The sequence below is a fragment of the Rhinopithecus roxellana genome, chromosome 1, assembly GCF_007565055.1.
Source record: "Rhinopithecus roxellana isolate Shanxi Qingling chromosome 1, ASM756505v1, whole genome shotgun sequence".
NCBI classification, from domain to species: Eukaryota; Metazoa; Chordata; class Mammalia; order Primates; family Cercopithecidae; genus Rhinopithecus; species Rhinopithecus roxellana.
In genome coordinates this window covers 136,311,408-136,328,414 of record NC_044549.1, presented here as the reverse complement: position 1 = coordinate 136,328,414, position 17,007 = coordinate 136,311,408, and the positions used below count along the sequence as shown (strand labels likewise).

Genomic DNA, 17,007 nt, shown 5'->3' with positions numbered 1-17,007 from the left:
TAGGCTTCTCCTCCTACTTTCCCTGTCATAGTCCTGGAATCAACCATGTGTACATAGAGCCCTAGGTCTTTTCACTGAAGAATGGTATTTAGAAACCAAGATGTAGGCACTAACTCTGCCTGACAACTTTCTATGCCTTGGCATTTGAGAATTTCCCAAATCTCTGCCTGCACTGATTATTGTGATTTTCCTACATTATTAATTTACATCTTATTTTCTGTTTACTGTTTGCAGCTCCTTTGTTTATATTAAAGCCCAATCAAGAAGTCCTAGCTGGTATTAAATTCAGTACACGGGCTTATTTTGTTTAGTCATTAACATTTTTTAAATTGGTAGATTTCACATGAAACAAATCCTAGCTTCTCTTGAAAATCAAGAATTTATCTGAGCATCATGCTTAAGAGCATGGACTCTGTATTTGAACCTGGGTTTGAATTCTAGCTATGCCTCTCACTAGCCACGTCACCTCAGACAAGTTACTTAATCTCTCTCATGCCTCAGTTTCTCATCTGCTAAGCGGGGCTAATGATAGCATGCCATCATAGGGTTGTTCTGGGATTAAATAAATTAATTCATATAAAGTATTTAAAGCAGGGTCTGGAACATGAAAATTATATAAGTGTTAGGTTTCGTCATTATCTAGTAACACTAGGCCTGCAGTCCACATTGCAATAATCAGCTATAACTAAATAACAGCTGCTGAGTGTGTCAGAATGGCCAAGTGGTCTAAGGCACAAGACTCAAGCTTTCTCTTCCTGCACTTGGGACTTCTGGTCTCCACAGGGAGTCAAATAACAGCTGCTGCCTTCATATACATCTTGCATTCCCCACCACCCACGGTCTCCACTACTCCTTAGTGTATGACCTGTACTGAGGGAGAGTGTCATTTGGCATTTATCATGTTATGATCCACCTATTATCTTATCTACTTGGCCCTGGAAGTCATTTGAATATGTACCCTTGCTCTAATAGGAAAGGTCTATTATAAAGCACATCATACAATTCAATGAACTTGGCTCGGGTTTTTAAAACTATGACATTTTGAAGGTTTCCTTCCATTTCACCAACTACCTCCAAGTGCTGTTTGAGGTTAGCAGCAACTCAGAAAAGAGTTATGCATGTTTCTCTTTTAATTATTCTAAGTCAAGAGCTAAAAAAACTTACCCGAATGTATTTAATGCCCTACAGATCTTAACTCCCTTTTTCTTGATGAAACTAGACCCCTTCCAAAGCTGTCCCACTTCCAGGGTGTGAAACATCATGCCAAAGCAGATTAACTTAATCTAGTACTGTTTCTTTTTTTCTTTTTCTTTTTTTTTTTTTTTCAGATGGAGTCTCGCTCTGTCGCCCAGACTGAGTGCAGTGGCACAATCTCGGCTCACTGCAACCTCCACCTTCAGGATTCAAGCAATTCCTCTGCCTCAGCCTCCTGAGTAGCTGGAACTACAAGGGCGTGCCATCATGCTAGGCTAATTTTTTGTATTTTTAGTAGAGATGGGGTTTCACTGTGTTAGCCAGGATGGTCTTGCTCTCCTGACCTTGCGATCTGCCTGCCTCAGCCTCCCAAAGTGCTGGGATTACAGGTGTGAGCCACCACACCCAGCCATCATCTAGTACCTGTTTCTAAAAAAGCACGTATCTTCCCATTCCTCTCCATTTCTTTTTTTCTAAGATGGAGTCTTGCTCTGTTGCCCAGGCTGAACTGCAGTGGAGTGATCTTGGATCACTGCAACCTCTGTCTCCTGGGTTCAAGCAATTTTTCTACCTCAGCCTCCTGAGTAGCTGGGATTACAGGTATGTGTTACAGTGCCCAGCTAATTTTTGTATTTTTAGTAGAGATGGGGTTTCACCATGTTGGCCAGGCTGATCTCAAGCTTCTGACCTCAAGTGATCTGCCTACCTCAGCCTCCCAACGTGCTGGGATTACAGACTGTGAGTCACAGTCTGTCTCTCTCTCTTTTCTTCTCTTCTCTTTCTCAGTACACAAAACACACATACATGCACACATGTGTGTGCACACTTTTATAGAGACAGATGACATCCTGTTCACTTAAGAAAAAATAGAGTTTGAATTGTTGAAAGCTAGTGGATATGCAGAACTCAGATAAATATAACCTCTTCAGAAGCAGAGAGTGGGATGTTAGAATAAAACTAAACTAATTCCTATTTTTTCCTACTACCAAGTATTTCTACCTGCATTTCTTGACACTGCTGGTAACGTGACCCAATAGTAGAGATTATCAGCCTCTGCAATCATTTTGGAACAGTACTCTGATTTTCCCTTAGAGAACTATTTCTACCCTGGTACACAGAGTATAAAATGACTGTCAGTCAGGGTGTCACCCTCTCCTAGCCAGGGAGTGAGGACATGATCCAAGCTAAGTCCAATCAGTAACCTCTGCTAGGAATAAGAATTTTGAATCAAGTGAAAAGGGATGGAAACAGTTTCAGACAATTCATTTTGGTAATGGTACCTTGAAGAGAGAATTCCATGACATCTGGACCATGGATTCATTAATATTAGTAATTTAACCTCTCTAAGCTTTAAGGTGCTTACCTGCAAAATAACCATAATAATAAAAATTGACAGAAAAGTTATTGAGATTAAATTAGATAAAACATGTAAGCAAAATATCCATCACTGTGTCTCAACAGGGAGTTTATAACTCAACAAAGCAGAGGAATAATAATGAACTATTACTGTTTAGAATGAGCACTATGGTTCCAGGCTAGATTTCATATTGAATATAATAAAAATAACTGACTATATTTTCCTTCAGAATTGCCAGAAAGGAGAAACGACAACTTTTCCTGGCACAAAGCCCAGAAAATCACAACTCTTTTCTTTCTCTCTCTCTCTTCTTTCTTTCTTTCTTTTTCTTTCTTTCTTTCTTTCTTTCTTTCTTTCTTTCTTTCTTTCTTTCTTTCTTTCTTTCTTTCTTTCTTTCTTTCTTTCTTTTCTTTCTTTCTCTTTCTTTCTTTCTTTCTTTCTTTCTTTCTTTCTTTCTTTCTTTCTTTCTTTCTTTCCTTCTTTCTTTTTCTTTCTTTCTCTCTGTTTTCTCTCTCTCTCTTTCTCTCTTTCTTTCTCTCTCTCTCTCTTTCTCTCTCTCTTTCTTCTTCTTTTTTTTTTTTTGAGATGGGGTCTCTCTCTGTCGCCCAGGCTGGAGTGCAGTGGCGCAATCTCGGATCACTGCAAGTTCTGCCTCCCGGGTTCACGCCTTTCTCCTGCTTCAGCCTCCCAAGTAGCTGGGACTACGGGTGCCCGCCACCACGCCCGGCTAATTTTTTGTATTTTTAGTAGACACGGGGTTTCACCGTATTAGCCAGGATGGTCTCAATCTCCTGACCTCGTGATCCACCCGCCTGGGCCTCCCAAAGTGCTGGGATTACAGGCGTGAACCACAGCGTCCAGCCCACAGCTTTTCTTTCTGTAAGCAAGATCAAGATCTTATATCCCTGTTGCAATGACAAGATAGGAATATAAGCATTTCAATTTCATTCAGCCTGGGCCGTCACTTTTTCCAAGCTTCTAAGAGCCTCCCTAGCAATGAGTCTGCACCATCCTCTGGGGTCCTTGTCAGGAAATCTCACATCCCAAGAGAATGGCCCCAAGTCAACATACTCTTCTTTATCCAGTCGTTAATTTCAGACTTTGGCCAAGAACTTTGCCTAGCTCCTTTCAGTGCAGGTGGACTAACTCTTGCAGCTTCTTTGGGACATGGTCTTTTTCTTTCCATGTCAAGTCTAGCTTATTCCTGCATGGGCTATACTGTGACTTAGTCTTAGTTATCAGCCTGGCAGCCAGGAAAGGTAATGCAGATCCTGAGGGAGCCTGTGTTGCTTTACACAGCAGAGGCCTCTGTAGTGTCTTCCCAAACTGGGAATAGGAGATGAGAGTGCTAACTCATAATAGAGAGAAATGGGTGCCTCTGAAGGTTCTGAGGGTACAGATCTCCAACTCAATGGGTAGCTCCAGAACAGAAATTGCCTATTAGAACTCTTACAATCTACTTTTATGTTTGAATATAGAAACAATATTTTAAACTAGTTACTGCCATGAAAAAAATGAATCAAAAAGCATGTGGTAAATGAATAAGATGTTTTTGCAATGAATGTATCAATTTTGCAAAATCAGATTGAAGCAAGCTACTACCAAGTATCAGTTTCAGTTTCTTGTCAATTTTCTCTTCTCTCTTGGAGTAACAATATTTTGAAAATCCCAGAGTCTCAAAAAATATGTGAACAGAGATGACAAGTTTGTATGTATGTATGCTTGTTTTTACTACATTGTAAGCTATGAAGAGAAATAATGAAGGAAAGACTTAGAATGCAGCTACAAAGATAGAAAGCAAGCAGAAATTTCAAGTTACTATTGGACATTCTGTGAGAACAAGTCACTAATGACATAAGGAAGACTGATAGGTTCCCTACTCTGGGGTCAATCTTGGGATTACCTGTCCAAAAACATTTTCAGTGAAGAAAGTGACATTTTACCATTGAAGCTGTAATTTTTTTTTAAATCACATTTAAATAGTTTGCAGTCTTCAAGATCAACTTTCTGCACACAATGCTCAAACTTCACTTTTGATTGAAGCAATGCTATTGTTTTCAGTGAAAACATTCACAATTTATCACGTACCATCCTTTTAAACATACCAAGTAAAGAGAAATGGTTTTGAGATGAGATGTTCTCAAAATGAAGCAGGCTGATCCGAAGGTAGTGAGTTATATCAATTGTTTGTTCATAGTCAGTTAAAAAGCGAACTCCTGTTTCTACTTCCCAACTTCTTGCCATTGCATTTGACTAGTCTAAATACATAACAGAAGCAGTGTTCACTAATAAATTCAAGAGATATGCACTCCCAAAGTTTTACATGTGATTAATTTGGCCCCATTTATTAATTTTTTTAAGTTGCTACTCTGTTCACTAACAACTCATGTATCTTATTGAAATATTTTTGTTTGCACTTTGCAAATAAACATAATTTCACAAGTATTCTCATTGCAAACAGTAGTAAACAAAAATCAGTGAAAAACTAGATCAATATTTGTCTTCAATGTAACATGTTTGGATATACTTTGAGCATATGAAAATATGTCCTTCAATAATAGAGTTCAAAAAGGTCCATTGTTTCAGTTCGAATACCAATTTTGGAGGCAAAACATGTTTTGGCCAAATCTGCAGTTCCAAATCTTCATCAAATCTCCTCCTGGCCAGTAGCTTCGTTAGCCACAAGGATTCTGAAACAGATTTTATAGGTGGCTTTAATTATATCATTTTTTGTTTAAATTATTGTATGGTTTTTTTTTTTTTTTCAGTCTGAAAATTTTTAGTGACTTTCTTCATTTGTGTGGTTGGTGTTTAAACACCACTGAAAGAGAGGTTGTTTTATATAGTTACTCAGAGTTTGTCCCCACAAATCATACTAAGGTTTAAGCTATTTTGTACATCCCCAATAAGATTCGTGCTTAGAGAAATATCCACAGAAGAGGCATCTCCTGCCCACCAAATATCTATATGCTTCTCCACATTTTCTTACACACTTGCAGCCAGATAAACACAATGTTAGTATTCTGGGCTGGGAAAGGAAATATGTAAGCAATTTCTAAGTCAAAGCATTTAACAGCCAGTACATGATCTTCCAAATATGGAAGCCGTGTTTTGCGATGAGTCACAATATGAAAGCAGACTAGACACCTGAGTATCTGTTTGGAAGGGAGCTGCCCTGGAGAGTCTATCGGATCTATAATCAACTAGGCAAGTGAGAAATAAGCCATTGCATTAAGCCACTAAGATTTTAATGTTAATATGCTACCACCCATAACCTAGAATCTGAGTACATTCTCCCTTTTTTCATTTACTGCTGCCTCCTACTGCTCATTCTACTGTAGTTGGAGTAATGCTAACTTTTTTTCTGGGAAGTTTAATGAGGAAATCTTCAGGGACTCTTCCACTTGTTCACAACCTTTGATCATTTTGGTTATTTTATTTTAGTATGAACATTTTATATATTCATGGGTTTTAAGCTTATGCATCAAAATTTTTATTTTCCACCATCAATGGGTTGTCATAATCGAAGACGTAATTTAAAATGTGTAATATTTTAAGATAACAAAAAGAATCATTACAATAGTTCTTGAAATGGAATTTCAGGTGTATTTGTATTACAAGAAAACTCACTAGCATAAGAAGTAAAACTAAACAGAGCTTCATATATGTAAATGAAAGATTTGTTTATGGGAAATTATGTTAGTAAGTTACACTGATTTGTGAGAATGAAATGTTTTCTATAATCAAAACTATAAGTAAACACATAAATACATATAGGAATTTGAAAAGATGCAAGCTTATTCTTCAAAATAATGAATATGTAAGCCTCTACAGGATAACTGAGAAATCACATGGTCTGGGTGCATGCACTACTTTGGAGGGAGTGGACAGTGAGGAGGAAATTGCATTTACATAATCTAGACTCATAGTAATAATGTACCCAACTGTGTACGGGTGGGGAGGGGAGCAAATAACCAATGATATAAAAGTCAAAATTTCTTAGCAATTCTTGGTTTCTAACAATATAAAAACATATAAAAATTGAACAAATATAAAATATGAAATTTGTATAAATGCAAACGATAACCGCTGCTTTTTGCTTATGGATTTATATGACAAATGTTTTAAGAAAAAAAAAATCCAGCCAGGTGTGGTGACTAATGCCTGAAATCCCAGCACTTTGGGATGCCAAAGAGGCAGATCACTTCAGCTCAGGAGTTCAAGACCAACCTGGGCAACATGGTGAAACCCCATCTTTACAAAAAAATAGAAAAATTGGCCAGGAGTGGTGGCACGCACCTGTTGTCCCAGCTACTCGGGAGGCTGAGGTGGGAGGATCACCTCAGCCAGAGAGTCCAGTGAGGTTAAGACTGCGGTGAGCAGAGATCGTGCCACTGCATTCCAGCCTGAGCAATGAAGTGAGACTGTCTCCTCCACCAAAAAAAAAAAAAATCCACGACTTTCCTCCAAAATCTTAACATAGGTTTCAGAAAGATGAGACTTGTGAATTCTTTGGTTTTAATTACCCCCAGCACACTAATATGTATAATCCCAGGGGTAAAATTACCACAATTTGAGAAGCATCACTTCCATTTCCCTGAAGATTATGCTTGGATCATACTAGGACACCTGAACACTTTGAATTTTGATTGATTGTGTAGATTTTTCATCAGTGCTTTCACTGAGTGATATTTCATTTTTATGCCATCAATTTACATTAAAGGAGTAACAAAAAATATATATAATTCACTACTAGAGCTATTTTTGGTATATTGTTGAGAGCATTGTACACAATTTCATATAATGTCCCCTTTATGCAGTTCAAAGAAATAAATGTCTGTCCTACCTCAGTCTAGAAAAAAAAAAAAAAAAAAAAACTTTCCTTTTCCTAAGAGATTTTTTTTTTAAACTAATAACACTGTATCTTATAATTTGATCCCTGTGGTGGATATTCTGCCAAGATGGCCCCCAGTGATCCCAGCCTTCTGATAGTCACATTCTTGTTTAATTGATTTCCACAATGTACCGGAGATGGTCTCTGTGACCAAAAGAATACTACAGAAATGTTAGTATGCCATTTTCCAGACTAGATCATAAAAGGCAATATAGCTTCCTCTCTATCTTTCTTAAATCACTCACTTTGGGTAAATCCAGCTGCCATGTTATACAGACACCCAGGCAGCCCTGTTCAGAAGCATGGTAAGGAACTGGTGTCTCCTACCAATAGCCAGCCCAGCAAGGAGCAAAGGTCAGTAGCCTTGGCCAACAGCCATGTGATGAGTTATCTTGGAAGTGGATCCTTCAACCCCAGTCAAGCCTACAGATAACTGCAGCCCTGTTAATATTTTAACTGCAACCTCATGAAAAATTCTGAGCCAGAACCACCCAGCTAAGCCACTCCTAGGTTCCTGATCCTAAGAGATAATGTTTGTTGTTTTAAGCAGCTAAGTTTTGAGGTAATTTGTTATATGGTAATAGATAATTTATCAATCATCTTTGCTCTTTTTTTTTGGCTGTTATGGGTCCTAGATTCAAATATGAAACTCACCCCTAAAATCTACACAGGACTCCCATCATTTATTTTTTTACCCTAGCATTGTTTTTTTTTTTTTTTTTGCTTTATTTCCTTTTTTTTATTTTAATTCCATTTTCTGTTTATTTAACTATACTACAATATGCCATAAGCCACCTCGAATAGTTTTGGGGAATGAGGCAAAGTAATTTTTATGACAAAATATAACCAGAGGAAGATAATAGAATAGAAGCAAAGAAATAAACATTCCATGTTACGCCTAAGTTTGAAGCTTTCTTCAACATGGAGGAAACCACAGTTTTATTTGAAACTTTTAAAAAAGATTTAAACATAAGTTCCAGATAGAAAAAAATAAAAATATTCAACAAAATTATAAGTGATTAGAAATGGAGATTATATTTTTATCTTCTAAGTAGTGATTCCCAATCACCAGTCCATAAATATATTTACACCAGTCTGCCAGAAAACAAGAAAAAGAACAATGCATTCAATTTTTTATTACATTAAATTTATTCAACTTAAATTTGACTCTTTGAGATTTACCTTCTTTCTAATTTTTATGTGTCTTCTTTTATAGTATGACTATAACGGTCAGTGGTGGTTGTTTGATGTTCTTAATCATACAATTTCCCCATTCCCTCTCCCCAGCATTTATGTGTTTTTGTTTGGTTTTGTCTTATTAAGTGTTCACTGTGCATGAAACTACTAAGTGCAGGAACCCCTGCTCCTAGAGAAGTACTGAAGGATGGTGGGGACGTGGCAGGATAATGTTTGAAGGGGAAGAAACACATCTTCAATATACCCTCTGTTTTCATAACACTAACTATAGGAGCAAAAACTCAACACCTTGTGTCTCAGGTCTTCCCCTCCCTGATCTGGTTGAGTGTCATTATTCTGGAGCAGTCAAGTACCTATCTTTGGACCTTGGGTCATGTGGAGATACATTAGATCATCCAATCCTTTGGCACACAAAAATTATCTGTAGTCTGAAAGAGTATTGCCAGATAATATATACACTATGTTTGAAACATGTAGAGATGCTGGGTACAGTTAATCGAAAGTGGTCTAACTTCAGGGAGATTTTTATATATTGTGTCTTCTCCCAATTACTAAATACAAAAATATAATTACTAAAAGTAGGCATTTTCTTAAAATTTGTCATGCTTTTAAAAAGAGGCCTTTGAGATAGTGGGGAACAATTGGTGCTATATAAAAGCTTTTAAATTGATTATAGGAGCCTTAAAGAAGAAAATTGAAAATAAAGCATAACTAAATGGTTGAATATTTTTCCCCACAATACAAGCAAGCGCCTGGAAAGGTTTTCAGCGGTGATGAATTCACAATCTGACACATAACTCTTTAATTTTCTTTATAAGGTTAAGTGGTTCCTTGCTGTGATCTCCAAATGAAATTAAGTTGCCTCACTTTTAAAGGTGAAATTCTTTCTTTTTCAGATTCTCCAAATAATTTGTTCATTATTTCTAATATCCTATTTATGAGACAATAAAACCAATTTCCATAAACCACTCTAGAGAATTAGTAATTACTTCATATAGCAGAGCTCCAGTTTCCACAAGTAATGTAAGAAGATGGTCACAGTCTACAACTTCTCGGTGAGGAACCAGTATATTCTTTATCTCCTGTGGTGTTTTGAATATTTAAACATGCCTGCAGTACTGTACTTTCCATTTCATTTTATCTCATCTGTGCTTTGCATTTCCCTGTGATAAACTATCTATTGTAAACTTACATCTTTCCCAATACTGAGTAACAGAAACACATGTTCAGAATGAATCTAACCAGTTTTTAATTACGGGAGGATGAGAGATACACCTGAAAACTATTCTGCTACCTTTTAGCAGAGCAGATGGACCTAAAAAAAAAGAAGGCAAGGAGTTAACCTTTCTTGCTTCTCCAACAACTTTTCCCCATATTTTCCTCGCTTTTCAGGGATTGTTTTCTAATCTAGGTTTGCTTTCCCCTCAAATCTGGAGGATAAATAAAGCTCTGCAAAGTAAATGGCATGGGGAAAAAAGCTACATCTTAGAGATGGAAAGGAAAACAAAAACAAAAACACACCTAAACCCAATGCTTGAATGTATAAAACAGGAAAATGAGGCCTGAGTGGCCTATGTGTCTGGACTAAGGTCATACCACCACTTACAACAAACAGCCAGGATTAGAATTCAGGCTCCCCAGTGCCAGCCTAGAATTCAGTGGTATAATAAGAGCTCACTGTAGCCTCAAACTCCTGGGCTCAAGCAATCCTCCTGTCTCAGCCTCCCTAGTAGCTAGGACTATAGGCATGCACCACCAGACCTGGTTAATTTAAAAATATGTATTTTTTTGTAGCGACAGGGTCTCACTATGTTACCCGGGCTGGTCTCCAACTCTGGTCTCAAGAGATCTTCTCGCCTTGGCCTCCCAAAGCACGAAGATTACAGGCCTGAGTCACCATGCCCAACCAAGACAAAATATTCTAATAAGGCATTCCATTTCTAATTTGATGACTCTCAGAGGAAATTCTAAGAGGCCCTATGTCTAGAACGGAAGGAAGTCCTTCATCTGGAGTCTCTTCCATCACAGCAAATGCTGATTTCAAAAACAATTTAATTTTATATTTGCTTTGAAAAGTCTAGTAATGTTGTCATGGCAGGCCTACCCAGCCAACATTTTATTTAAGGCCACAAGTTTTCTAAAAGTAAAATAAAAATAAAAAATAAAAACATTTCCCATTTCACAGAATGCAAAAAGAAAGGGGAATGGGGAGGGAGAGAGAGAAAATGACACTATAACAGGTATATGACAATTGTCTTGGTCCATCCAGGCTGCTATAACAAAATACCTTAGACTTAGTAATTTATCAACAAAAACAATTTATTGATCACAGTTCTGGAGGTTGGGAAGTCTAAGATCAAGGTGCCAGCAGATTTGGTGTCTGGTGATGGCTTGTTCCTCATAAATGGTGCCTTTTATGTGTCCTCATGTGGTAGCAGGAGGAAACAAGCTCCCTGGGGCCTTTTATAATGGTACCAATCACAATCATGACAGTGAGGATTTTGCCCTCCTGACCTAATCACCTCCTAAAGGCCCCAACCTTAACACTCTTGCATTGGGGATTACGTTTCAACATATGAATCTGAGGGGAACACAAATATTCAGACCATAGGAACAGTGAAAGCCAGTGAACAAATTAAATATTTTCTGACCTTAATTTACTTACAGTTGTTTTAATTATCAAGACATAATATTATCTACCTCATTTTTACATTTTAAAAATCATTGCCAGCTGGCCACGGTGGCTCACGCCTATAATCCCAGCACTTTGGGAGGCCGAGGTGGGTGGATCACAAGGTCAGGAGATCGAGACCATCCTGGCTAAAACGGTGAAACCTCGTCTCTACTAAAAATACAAAAAATTAGCCACGCGTGGTGGCGGGCGCCCGTAGTCCCAGTTACTCTGGAGGCTGAGGCAGGAGAATGGCGTGAACCCGGGAGGTGGAGCTTGCAGTGAGCTGAGATTGCGCCACTGCACTCCAGCATAGCGACAGAGCGAGATACCGTCTCAAAAAACAAAATCATTGTCAGCAAAAGATGAATGAATTTTGAGCAGATGAAGTACAGGAATTCAGGACACAGTGATATTGAACAGAAGGTGTTTCAAATTGCACCCCATCCCATTTCATTACCTCAGAGTGTATTTAGTTTTTAAAATTATATTAATTACCATTACTGGACCTACTGTCTCTCAAATTTTATACAGGTTCTTTTACTTACTTAGCTGTGATGCATAGAATCTAATCTCCAAAATTATCATTATACACTATTGAATAATACCATCAAAATGATGGCACTCTCCCAACTTTTATTGAAATTTTGATTATGGCTTAAGTTTTTAAATGAATTATGAAGGGCGGTACTCCTCAAAAACCAACAGAGTATCATTTTAGTTAACAAAACATTACAACATCAACTTCATTACACTAGATGGCAGCAAACAATGAGAAGGGCCAAATACATGAAAGGAAACACATGAGTATCACATAAATATTGAAACACTGGAGGCAATAGTAATATCTGGGAAAGAGAAATAAAGCTTCATCTTGACTGACTCCTGAACATTTTTCAAGATTTGTCATTAATTATTTCTTTATCCAATAAACACTGATATATTATTAAACAAATGCATTGACAGATTAAGTAACAAATACATTGATAAATAAATGAAACATTGATAGATTATTAAACAAAGACTATAACGAAGTGCTAAGAGAGTATTTCCCCTGCTGATTTTATAATTCTCCAATAGCAAGTACAGACTTAATTTGTTGCTTTTGTACAGGCAAAAACTATATTTTTGTCTTTGAAGACTCCGTGTTTACCACACAACTTTGATACATAGCAGGTCCTCAGATTTTACACTCAGCTACTTACTAGTCTCCAATCATAATAATGCACTCTCATACCTCTGTAGTTTGCATACGTTATTTCTTACATGTGGTATGATGCCTAACCCTATACACACACACACACACACACACACACACACACACACACAACCACAAACACACACACCATCCCTTTCAAGTTCTTTCTTTTTTGCCAAGCCTTCAGCGACCATCATAAGAATATCGGGGCTCCCATAACCTTCTGAAAATGCCTATATTAGTGATAGTTCCATGTTATATCATATTTGACTGCCTCCTCCAATAGACTTTCAGCAGTATGTCATATTTTGGTATAGCCACCACTCAGCAATTTTTCTTACAGAGTAACCTTTCTGGAAAGTTTTGTTCAGTGATTTAGGTGTGTTGTAGAAAGTCAAGCTTCTGTGTTTGAGGTCTGATTATGACTCATAAATGTAGGTACCAATATCTTTGGGTGTGGTAACGTCAATAAGACTTATGAAACTGGCCAATAAAGGCTGGGTACAGTGGCTTATGTCTGTTATCCCAGCACTTTAGAAGACCAAGGCAGGAGGATCACTTGAACCCAGCAGGTCAAGGCTGCAGTAGCTATAATCACACCAGTGCACTCCAGCCTGGGTGACAGAGCAAGAACCTGTCAAGAAAGAAAAGAAAGAAAGAAAGAAAAGAAAAGAAAAGAAAAGAAAAGAAAAGAAAAGAAAAGGAAAGGAAAGAAAAGAAAAGAAAACTTGTCAATAAGTCAGAAGCCCTTCCAAGACAGATCCAAAGTTCATGATAACTCATTGTTATGTAATACTAATACTACGGAGAAGTATAAAGTAGAGGAGAAGCAAAGAAAAAAAAAAAACAGAGAGAGAGAGAGAGTATAAGGAAGAGAATAGTGGGGAAAAGAGAAGTTAGAAGGAGAAGACAAAAAAAAAGAAAGCTAACAATTTTCCGGGCACTATGCTAAGTACTTTATCTTATTAAATTGTTATAACGACCTTATGGTAGATACTATAAAAAAACCCATTTTACAAAAGAGGCTCTTAAAGTTTCAGAAACTTACTCAAGGACACAGTCAGTAGGTGATGGGGTTTACAAAGATTCTATTGACCTTTATCTTTGTCTGAAAACTACTCTTCAACTAATTCCACATTCAGTCCACTTGTTAGATAAATAATGTGTAGGTTTTCTAAATACAGTCTTGTAACTTCTTGGTTTATCCATCACACAGCTTTAGGACAGGAGAATTCAAGTAAAACAGTATAGAATCACTACCGAGTACTTCTAACTTACCTTATATTAGAAATACTTGTCAAAGATGATGTGAATTAAGAAATTTGAGGCTGGGCACGGTGGCTCACGCCTGTAATCCCAGCACTTTGGGAGGCTGAGGCAGGTAGATCACTTGAGACCAGGAGTTCAAGACCTGCCTGGTCAACATGGTGAGACTCTTTCTCTACTAAAAATAGAAAAAATTAGCCAGGCATGGTGGCACATGCCTGTAATCCCAGCTACTGTGGGGGCTGAGGTGGGAGAATCGCTTGAGTCTGGGAAGTGGAGGTTGCAGTGAGCCGAGATCATGCCACTGCACTCCAGCCTGGGCGACAGAGCGAGACTCCGTCTCAAGAAAAAAAAAAAAAAAGAAAGAAAGAAATGTGCGTGCCAATGATAGTTGATGAAATCAGATTGACAGACTATGTTTAATGCTTCCCATGATTTATGAGTGAGCAAAGCAAACCTCTAGAACAGCAGTTCCCAACCTTTTTGGCACCAGGGACAGGTTTTGTGGAAGACAATTTTACCACAGACTGGGGTAGGGGATGATTTTGGAGTGATTCAAGTGTATTACATTTATTGTGCACTTTATTTCTATTATTATTTCATTGTAATATATAATGAAATAATTATACAACTCACCATAATGTAGAATCAGTGGGAACCCTGAGCTTACCTTCCTGTAACTAGACAGTCCCATCTAGGGGTAATGGGAGACAGTGACAGATCATCAGGCATTAGATTCTCATAAGGGCAGTGCAGCCTAGATCCCTTGCATGAAGAATTCACAGTAGGGTTTGTACTCATATGACAATCTAATGCCACCACTGAGCTGACAGAAGGCAGAGGTCAGGTGTTAATATGAGCAATAGGGAGTAGCTGTAAATACACATGAAGCTTTACTTGCTTACTCACCACTCGCCTCCTGCTATGTGGCCTGGTTCTTAACAGGCCACGGACTGGTACCAGAGGTTGAGGGCCCCTGCTCTGGAATATATACATAATTCTCTCTTTTATAGGATATTTATCATTTACTCCACTTTATTTTTCTTGATTTTTGTAGCTGACTTTGACATTTGTTTGCCTCCTCTCCCCACACCTCACTCCCAGAATCTGTATCCCTTTCCATCTTTTTGGCTTTTTGTCAACTATACAAAAAAAAGTGAAATCCAAAAGAATTAGACAATGCAGTGAGCAAATGAAAACTTAAGATACACAAATAATGACTATTCATGTCCTGTGAAATAACAGACAATAGGATATCTATGAAACCAAAGCAGGATGCTATAAGAACATTCAGAGGCAAAGCATGCTAGTTATGTATTGCTGCATGACAAATTACTTCAAAATCTAGCAGCTTACAACAAATATTATCTCACATAGTTTCTGCAAGTCAAGAATCTGGGAGCAACTTAGCTACATAGTTTGGAATCAGAGTCTCTCATAAAATTGCAGTCAAGCTGTCATCTGGGGCTGCAGTTTTCTAAAGATTCAGAGAACCCTCTTTAAGATGGTTCATTATATGGCTGCTGGTAAGATACCTCAGTTTATCTACACAGACATCTCCATAAGATTCTGGTGGGTTCTCATGACATAGTTACTGGCTTCTTCTAGAGCAAGTAATCAAGAGAAAAAGCAATCAGAAAGCCACAATGTCCTTTATAACCTAGTATCCAAAGTCACACACCATCACTTGCTCTTTTTTAAAAATTCATTAGAAGCAAGTTACTAATCTAGCCCATATGCAAGAAGAGGGTTATCAGGCTACAGTTTTTTGATAGGAGCATCAGAAAATTTGTGAACATACTAAACCACCACACAAGACCAAAAAAAAAAAAGCTCTAGGAAATGATTATATATGTGATCAAAGCACGACTATCAAGATAAAAATTCAGTAGAAGTACTAACAGGTAAAGTTGAAAAAAAGTTGTCCAAAAGACAGAGATGATTAATATGAGAAAAATGGCTTAAAAAAATAGAGCTTTAATCCAGAAGTTCAACACCCAAATTATTGGAATTTCAAGAAGAAAGAACAAAGAATATAAAAGTGGGACATAATTGTATTAGTTTGTTCTTGCATTGCTATAAAGAAATACTCAAGGTTGGATAATTTATAAAATAAAGAGGTTTAATTGGCTTACCGTTCTTCAGGAAGTACAGGAAGCATGGAGCTGGCATCTGCTCAGCTTCAGGGGAGGCCTCAGGAAGCTTACAATCATAATCATGGCAGAAGGCAAAGGAGGAACAGATGTGTTACATGGCAAGAGCAGGAGCAAGAGAGAGAGTGGGTTGGGGGAGAGGCCACACACATTTAAACAACCAGATCTCATGAGGACTCACTATTGCAAGGACAGCACCAAGCCATGAGAAATCCATGTCCCAAACACCTCCCATCAGGCTCCACCTCCAACACTGGAGATTTTCATTTCAGTGTGAGATTCAGGTGAGACAAATACCTAAATTATATCAACAATTAAAAGATTTTCCCAGAATTAAAGGACATAAATCTCCAACTTCTTTTTTTTTTTTTTTTAATTATACTTTAAGTTCTAGGGTACATGTGCATAACGTGCAGGTTTGTTACATATGTATATCTGTGCCATGTTGGTGTGCTGCACCCATCAACTCGTCAGCACCCATCAATTCATCATTTATATCATGTATAACTCCCCAATGCAACCCCTCCCCCCTCCCACCTCCCCCCTCCCCATGATAGGCCCCAGTGTGTGATGTTCCACTTCCAAGTCCAAGTGATCTCATTGTTCAGTTCCCACCTATGAGTGAGAACATGTGGTGTTTGGTTTTCTCTTCTTGTGATAGTTCGCTAAGAATGATGGTTTCCAGCTGCATCCATGTCCCTACAAAGGACGCAAACTCATCCTTTTTTATGGCTGCATAGTATTCCATGGTGTATATGTGCCACATTTTCTTAATCCAATCTGTCACAGATGGACATTTGGGTTGATTCCAAGTCTTTGCTATTGTGAATAGTGCTGCAATAAACATACGTGTGCATGTGTCTTTGTAGTAGAATAATTCATAATCCTTTGGGTATATACCCAGTAGTGGGATGGCTGGGTCATATGGTACATCTAGTTCTAGATCCTTGAGGAATTGCCATACTGTTTTCCATAATGGTTGAATTAGTTTACAATCCCACCAACAGTGTAAAAGTGTTCCTATTTCTCCACATCCTCTCCAACAACTGTTGTTTCCTGATTTTTTAATGATTGCCA

At 37.9% G+C, this 17,007-nt stretch overlaps 1 long non-coding RNA gene across 1 annotated transcript in view; it reads right to left on the bottom strand.

Annotated features, from left to right (window-relative positions):
• Positions 1 to 8,353: 8,353 nt before the first annotated feature.
• LOC104670638 overlaps positions 8,354 to 17,007 on the bottom strand; it is a 46,799-nt gene continuing 38,145 nt past the window's right edge. Inside the window, exon 4 of the long non-coding RNA XR_749163.1 lies at positions 8,354 to 8,540. This is a non-coding gene — a long non-coding RNA (uncharacterized LOC104670638). The remainder of the gene's footprint in view (positions 8,541 to 17,007) is intronic.